Source organism: Nannobrachium achirus (genome assembly GCF_963921795.1).
Source record: "Nannobrachium achirus genome assembly, chromosome: 5".
Classification (NCBI taxonomy): domain Eukaryota; kingdom Metazoa; phylum Chordata; class Actinopteri; order Myctophiformes; family Myctophidae; genus Nannobrachium; species Nannobrachium achirus.
In genome coordinates, this window is record NC_137814.1 from 18,201,933 (window position 1) to 18,211,307 (window position 9,375).

Below are 9,375 nucleotides of genomic sequence, written 5' to 3' on the forward strand. Positions count from 1 at the left end.
GGCTAGAACTGTGTCTAAGCAATTCAGAAATACAACAAATATATATGTATATATATACCTGCATTGCAGAACAAATACAAATAACTTGGGCCGGTCTCTGATATTGGGACAGTGATATGTTTGTTTTTCAAAGCGGTGGCCGCAGGTTTGTTAGTGGCCGTTGTCGCCACTGTTCCAGCTCACGTTGAATTTAGATTTCCCAAGATGTATTGGCAGGTGGAGATCTCTGATAGTCTGGCTACCAGAGACTGGGTCAATGGTGACTCAATCAATCCTGTCTTGTTGTAGATGGCTATATTTCAGTAATGAACGTGGAGCTAAATATCAAGGAGGTGGTGGAACTGGGAAAGAAGGCCCAGTTAGCTGGCAAAGCAGGCAACCCAGAAGGAGATGCCATCAGCATTGAGAGCAGGTACTAGTGTGCCCCACAAACACAAACAAAATGATGAAACCACCCCTCTCCCCCGCACACCCAAAAACCTTTGATTTTAATTATTTTGTCCTAGATCATCTACCCAGCCCACTCTCCAAAGCAGCTGTAAGTATCACGTTTTCCCACAATGAACGCAATGGAAACGTTGACAATTTTCTAGTACATTCAATATTAATCTCTCATACACTTCATGGTGGCCGGTTTTCACATTACAACCAGATGAAATGCTAAATCTGTGCAACATTGTTTTCTCACTCCACAGTAAACAAACAACATACAGTATAAGTGTATGCAGAGCGTCTGCAGATTTGTAAAGTTACTATTTAAGACTTTTAAGACGATTTTAATACAAAATTGCTCACAACACTCGCAGGCGTTGTGGGCTTGTAGCTAGCACAATATTTATCTGTGGAACAGAGTCAAACTAAATGTAATGTAATGCCTAAATGTAATGGGGGGGGGGGGGGGGGGTCGCGGCCTGAACATTTTTGGAACCCTTGACATACAGTAACAGAAGGGAGTGCATAACCTAGATAGTTAAGGCCTCTTGCCATATGCACTCCAGGCCTCGGGCCATATGCAGGCTTGACAGCAATTTGTTATCTATGATTAGATAGGAATTTCATTTACGTTGAACCAACGTCGTTATGAGATGGAATGTTGACTGTTGTGCCAAGCCTCCTGTCAAATGCATTTTTGTATTTCAGTCACAGACGATAGTGAGGAATGGACCTGTGAGGAGGAGACCCTCTCTCCCTACACCGAAAACGGGTAATACTGACTATAAGTAGCTGACCTTAGTCTTTGTCATCCAAAGGAAAACATTATTATTACATTTACATTGCTCCCCAAGTTGGATGTCAATGTGACTGGGGGAAACAGATATTTTCATCGCGATCGTCAGGTCGCAAGTTACTATGAAAAGCTCCACCGACTGACTGACTGTCTGTCTGTCTGTCTGTCGCGTCACGTCACACTTTTCCCAAACTCATATCTCCGCCACCTTTGCCCCTATCCATGCCAAACTTCGCGCACACACTCCTCGGCTGCCAAACCACAACCTCCACCCCTCATTTCTCACCTGGCCCTCTTCTAGCTCCACCATGAGGCCAATTCTTGCAAAACACATTTTTGGACACTGCTCCTACAGATGTTGCTCTAAAGTCACGCAAAGCGGTACACAGTATGTCTAGAGTCATGTCATCAACATGGATCTGTCCCATTTAGCGCCACCATCAGGCCGCTTTTTTCAAACACACTTTTTGCTGACCTGACGGTCGCTTATCTCCCGATTAGGGAGTCTTACTGGTATATGTTTTAAATACTATGGTAGTATGACTAATTGTTTTGTTCATTGAATACCGTAGTGTTCACCAGCAGACTCGATCTCAATACCTATCAGGGCCCGAGATAAGTGAGTACATCTTAATGATTTACTTTATTTCTTTTAAGTGCTGGTTCAAATAGAGCTTTCTGCCTGAGCTGTTACTCATACGGTCCTGTTCTGTCATACTGTCCATTGGCATGCATACAGCAGACCTTTGATGTCCTTCAAAGACCAGATTTAAATGCCTCTCTCTGCTCTGTAAATTTTTGTATCATGCATAATTAATGAGATAATTAGCATATTTGAGTCAATATGCTACTTATCTCACTAATTATGCACAATACAAAAAGGTACAAGGCAGAAATGGATTCTACAGGAAAAAATACATTAGAATCAACTGAGAAAAGTTTGGTACACCCTTTTATCGAAAGATTGTAGGCTTAGACCTGTCTACTAGGACCCAAGGTGGAGGGGCTTGGAATTTAGCTATTGAGAAATGGCAGATCTACAAGCTCACAGCGCGGCACCGAGTGCCGCGCTGCGAGCTTGTAGATCTGCCATTTTTAAAAAGTCGTGAAAATGTGCCTATATGTATTTTTTAAGCAAACATTTGTATACCAAAAGTATTTTAAGATGGGGGTCTGTGGCCAAATACATATCATTTTGGGGTTCCTTCACATGAAAATGTTTGAGCACCACTGACATAAAAACATAGGATTTTTCAAAAAAAATCTTAAAAGGATTTGAAATGTTAAAAGGCTTAAAATAGCAGATATACAAGCTTGCAGTGCGGCACTCGGTGCCACGCTGTGAGCTTGTATATCTGCTATTTTTCAATAGTTAAAGTACCCAGGGCCCCTCACCTCATCTTATCTACCACTCACCTCTCTCCTGCTATCTCTGTTGACAGTGTGTGACGCCGTTGCCCAGCACACTCTCAGTGATAGCAGCATGGAGGAGCTAAACATGCAGTAAGTCTTAAGAAACTTAAGCCCCCTTTTCCCCACTGGCGTGTAAAGCTGTTATCCACTGGCATTGTTCAGTGTTGGCACCATGTGGGAACATATTTCATTCCGTAAGCGTAAACCTCCCCGCTCACAACCTTGCATTATTTATGTAACTCTTCACTTGCAGCTGAAATGGGTGTGAATATCGTATAACAGGCCTATGCTGCTTCATATGAGCAACAATGTTGGCATATAACTACGATTTGCTGAAAGACTTAACAATAAACCATAGCATAAGTAAGTTTAACATTCTCTTAAAGACGAATTTTAGTTCAGTTGCATAGACGCGCTCGCTCGCTCTATAAACGGGACTCTCGACTCGATCTCAACCAACACACACGCATGGTTTGTCTTTCTCCACCCGTACACATATAAAAGCTTTTTTCCAGCAAATCACTGACACTCTTCATTCACACTCATGACGGGATACTGACATGGTATTCTGACTCAGAATACTCTGTATTCTCACTCAGAATACTCAGTATGCTGAGTACTCAGAATACTCAGTATTTGACAATGACGGTCATACGTTAACATTTTCCAAGTGAAAAACATGAAATGGAAAATCATCATTGTTCCGATTGCATCCTGGACAGGATTTCACATTTATTGCCCCCAATTTCGCAACCGTTACTGTAGCTGCAATGTAGCCATTACAGTCATCTAATGTGAGAATAGACATAAGGGACCTTTCCATAAAGGAAGCCATGTGTGAATGACTATTCACTTATTTGGCAGCAATGCTTTATCCAACGCTATGGATGTCCATGTGGGAAAGGGGCTATTAAGAGATATGCACTACTGGATTCACTTAATCCTTTATACTGCAGTTTTTTGTACACAGTTTAATAAAGCAAGTATAATAATAATATTTAAAAGGTTTTTTGTTTCATTAATAGATTTGTATCCACAACGTTCTAAATGCTTAATTTATGTTCATCGTTCGACAGTGTTTTGCAACCTTAAGTTTGTAGTGTTTTTGTTTGGAATATTAAGCGGCAATATTATATGCAATCAGTAATTAACATGTCGCTGACATTTAGGACCAGACATGACGCCCTGCAGAAATTGGCCACCTTCTTTCAGCATAGCGATGAATTCACTGACGATGGAGCACCAACGCCTACCAAGTACAGTATTCCCATCAAATATGATCTCATCTCCAATCTCCAACGCTGTCTACTAGATGCATTCAATAATGTCTGCTTTTAACTGAGTTGAAATGTCTCTCCTCCCCTTCTCCTTCCTGTTTGAAGTCCTGAGCCTCCAAGTAAGTGAGATATTATTTTTTATCTCATGTCATTCTCACTGATGTTGGTGAATTAGGCTGCACTTCAGACACTCCTCTCCAACCAGTGGAGGCCGATACGACAAATGCCTTCTATATCATTAGTTTGCACACTCAGGGGTGTCGCACCAAATTCACAGCGGGCCCCCCATGAATGTTCTTCCTAGGGGGAGGGGGTTTAAACCCTCTATACTTGGTAAACTAACACGTATGTCCTTACACAGCGGGAGCATTTATTTCATGAGATTAATTCACACGAATTTAAACTGCAGTTTGTGTCATCCACGCATCCACACAGACTGTCAATACTATGCTGCGATAAAGTAGTGACATCGACCTGTATGAATGAATAATGGTATTATGGTTTGATGTGAATTATTTGCAGACACGGTTTCAGGTTATTTTTAGTCATGCTCCCAATAAAGGACCCTTGGTTAGCCTGTACCTACTTGGTCTGCTCTTTTTTTCCCCTCCACACCAAATCTTTTGGGTGAAAATGGCTGATCTAAATGGCCAATCTACAAGCTCACAAGGGCATTGTGACGCGTATTCTTTTTAGATCTGCTATGTTTGGCGAATGCCCCCCAGAATAGCAGGGTACCCACGGCCTGGAAATATTTTGAAATTAGAAAAATATTTTTCCAGTGCTGGAAAAGTTTTGGAATTGTTCAAGGGTCCTGGAAGGTCCTGCAAAAAATAGCTATGCTTTGTCTTTGGTTATTGATTTTGTTAATAACTCTGAAATGACAAATTTAACATTGGCCAAATTGTCTAATATTAGAGGCAGAAAAAATTGTGAAAATAGCAGATCTACATGCTCACAACATGTAGATCAGCTATTTTCACAATAAAACCGTGTTATCCAAAATTCCTCAACTCGTGCTCGTCAGCGTCCCTAGTTCAAATATGATTATTTCGGGGGTCACGGCCTGAAAAGGTTGAGAACCACAGGCATACACTACCTGTCTTTGGGCATTGCGCATAGGAGTAAGCGACTTGTTAATGAGCTGAATTATTGTTATATAGTCCTGGAAATTGGGTTAAATATTCTGGAAAAGTTTTGGAAAAGTTTTGGAAATTAATTGGTAAAAATGGGTGGGAACCCTGCTATAGGGATGCTAAGGTTCAAGTGGTGGAAAGTAACTTGACGTCTTCATAACCTGTCCGAAGATGATAAGATGACACTGTTGAGTGCTGGCATGACACCCGTATCTGTTTTCTGTTATCTGTCTAGTCCCAGGCTTTTCATGTGCCATGGAGGAGCCTCTATACCCGTGAGTGTTGACGGCATACAGCGCCTTCCCGTCTGAAACATAAGCCCCATTTGACTCATTATATTTATCTTGGAAGACTGGTGTATTGTTGTTATTGATGCCAAGTTCTTTTGAGTTCCTTGTCAGTCTTGTTGGATGAGCTTAGACATTGTTTTTTCCAACAGCGAACAGGATGTTGACTTGGCAGACATAGGAATCCTTCCACCTCCGCCCCTGTATGCTGACACTTTCTGATGATCTGCACCTGCTAACGTAAGGAATTAGGGCTGTCACAATTATTACATAATCGTCTAATCGTGATGAAACATTTCAGAAATAGTGGAAATAGCAGATCTACAAGCTCACAACGCGTCGTGATGCGACGCGTTGTGAGCTTGTAGATCGGCTATTTCCACTATCAATGTTATTTTTTAAGTAGTAAGTTGTCAAATATGTCAGTAATGTATTTGTATATTTAGGTTATGTGTCATATCTACCATATGCAACTTCAAAGCCTAAAAGCCAAACAGAAATGTAATTATCAACAACAAATACACAATTAAATCGTTAATCCTATAAGGAATGAAACTTTTGGGGGGAAGCTGATAGTGTCTTTCTCTTTACTGTTTTTTTTTTTTTTTTTTACAAAGTTGCCTTTCACAACTCTTCATTTGACAATCCTCTTTTGTGAACATTTACAGGGCACAAGAAGATGCCACTAAAGGGGCCTTGATCACTGATTGAGTGACTTGGCTTCTATGATGATAACTTTCACCAATGTTTATGTATAGTTGGATTTGCATTGTTATGTTCTATGAATGATAGAAATGTCCCTGAAATGTCAACAATAAAAAAAAAACATGAATGCACTGGTTGAGTTTATACTTTAACAATAATCTTGATCCTTTAATTTAACTAAAATAATTCAATTTTGATTTATTTCTGGGCCTTGTGTTACTTTTTTTTTTTTTTTTTTGCATTTGAAATCACTTAGCTTTTGTGTCTATGTGGGTGTAATCTAATAAAAGTTTAATCAATGAATTCTCCAGCCATGTGTTGCTTTGCTGTTACACTTGTGGGTGTGCCAGATTGGAATGGACTTTCTACACAATGCCAATACTATCAGTGGTGGAAAAAGTACTTAATTAAAAGTATCAATACTGCAATGTTACAAGTAAAAGTCCGGAACTAAAAGTAAAAGTGCAATGGTATTGGTATCGAAATGTTATTAAAGTACCCGGGAATGTTCTTCATAGGGGGAGGGGGTTTAACCCATTTAAACTGTGAACTCATTATCACACATTATTTTGTGCTTTAACTATTGAAAAATAGCAGTTATACAAGCTCACAGCGTGGCACCGAGTCCCACGCTGCGAGCTTGTAGATTTTTTTATTATTTTTGGTCAGTGGTGCTCAAACTTTTATGTGAAGGACCCCCAAAATGATATATATTTGGCCACAGACCCCCATCTCAAGTTATTTAGTTCCAGGGACCCCCCCCCCCCCCCCCCCCCCCCCAAATGTTCACTTAAAAAAAATACATATATTTAAAGATTTTCTCACATTTTCACGACTTAGCAGATCTACAAGCTCACAGCGCAGCACTCGGTGCATTGGGCCCTATTAACTCAGTCCCACTTTCCCCCCCTTGTGACGCCCCTGCCGCCAACTTTGTCTAGTCAGTTACGAGTGGACATTTTGGACCAGGGGGTGACGCGCCTGTAAATTCAATGGCATTACAGTTGGTAGTTTTTAAATGTATCTTTATTAACAGCGGCCTCTCCGGCTCTTGAGAATTAACAGAAAATAAAATGTTCAGGTTGGAATAACAAATTGTATCCAAGCAGGAGAGAGATACAAGATAAACAAGTGAAATTGGAAGTGATTATCAAGAAATGAGCAGGCAATTGAAACTCTTAAATAACCTGATGGGTGGGTGCTCTTGCCCGATTGGCTGAAATTGGCAACCCACCTGTAATTGCTGTAAGCTGGTTGCCTACATATGTTCTCTGTTTATTAAAGAGCTTGAGAGACGAGGGGAACCCCTGTTACAGTACAAACACCCAATAGCAATGAACAGGGGGTCCGGGACCCTGAGGGGGTCCTCAGATTTACTACAGGGGGTCCTCCAAATCTTTTCTCCTTTTTTATATTAACCACTTGAACTCTCGTGTCCATATTCTGAGAACTTTAGCCAAAAGCAGATCTACAAGCTCACAACGCCTCGCGCTGCGACGCGTTGTGAGCTTGTAGATCGGCTATTTTTGGCAAAGGTTTGGTGTAGAGGGGAAAAAAGAGCACACCACGTACAGAGTGAAAGGTCAAGTTTATTAGGTATTGACGGTTCAAGTGGTTAAATATCTGAAAACAAATTTACATGAATTCATAATTTACTGATGATTATGCTGTCAAACTATTAAACTATATGGAATCTATGAACAGGTTACCCTAGTCAAAAAATCCTATAGGATTCTGATAGAAAAATCCTTTAGAAAATCCCATTAAGAATCCTATAAGAATCCTTTACAGTTTTGGAACAGATCCTATTGGATATTTTCTTATAGGATAATAATCCTTTAGAAAATCCCATTAAGAATCCTATAAGAATCCTTTACAGTTTTGGAACAGATCCTATTGGATATTTTCTTATAGGATAATAATCCTTTAGAAAATCCCATTAAGAATCCTATAAGAATCCTTTACAGTTTTGGAACAGATCCTATTGGATATTTTCTTATAGGATAATAATCCTTTAGAAAATCCTATAAGAATCCTTTACAGTTTTGGAACAGATCCTATTGGATATTTTCTTATAGGATAATCCTATAAGAAAATATCCAATAGGATCTGTTCCAAAACTGTAAAGGATTCTTAATCAGAATCCTAAAGGCTATTTTGGCGAGGCATTGTACATCTTTATGGTACTGTAATGCCTCAGGTGCCTTGCCTGGCTGCCACCCACCAACAGGGGGTGGTGTTGTGCGGACTGATTTATCAGGCTATCAGTGTTAAGACATACAGTATTAGATTTGACATTATCATTGACATCTTGAGTGAGATTCGAACTTACGACCTCCGGTGTTTGAATCCTGCCCTGATCCTCTGCGCCACAGCTCCTGTTAGTAAGGATGGGTTTTTGGTCCTATTTGACATTTTATAGGATCCAATGGGATTTCCCCTACAAAATCCTATTGGATTTTTTCTTATAGGATTATTATCCTATAAGAAAATATCCAATAGGATCTGTTCCAAAACTGTAAAGGATTCTTATAGGATTCTTAATGGGATTTTCTAAAGGATTTTTCTATCCTATTGAATTTTTTTCTTATAGGATTATTATCCTATAAGAAAATATCCAATAGGATCTGTTCCAAAACTGTAAAGGATTCTTATAGGATTCTTAATGGGATTTTCTAAAGGATTTTTCTATCAGAAATTCTACAGTTCCAATAAAATCCTATTGGAACTTTGAAAAATCCTATTGGATTTCCAAAGTTCGATATAACCCTATAGGATCCTATTGGAACTTTGCAAAATCCTATCGGATTTTCTAAAGTGCCGATAGAATCCTATAGGACTGTATTGGAAATTTGTAAAAACCAATATGATCCTATAGGATTTTCAAAATCCTATAGGATTATATTGGAAATTTCGAAGATCCTATAGGATTTTTTGACTAGGGTATGGGGGTCCCTGCTAGCTTCATCTCTCGGACACTCTCTCAACTAAGGGGTCCTTGGACTGGACCCCTGCTATAGAGCTTAAAAGTTAGACTATGTTTAAATGTTACTCTTATTAGGCCTATATGCTGTCTCTAAATACAAATTAAACATTGTGCTCAATAAGAAAAACATTGCTCATATCCGGTAGACCTATATGTTATGCAATTTCGAATCTAGGCTACTCAAAGCAAAGGTATCCAGCAGGTAGGCTATTTCAAAATATTGTATTCATCATCAGCCCACTGACGGTGCACCATTGATTGCACCAGAATGAATGAGAAAGCGTGTGTGTGTGTGTGTGTGTGTGTGTGTGTGTGTGTGTGTGTGTGTGTGTGTGTGTGTGTG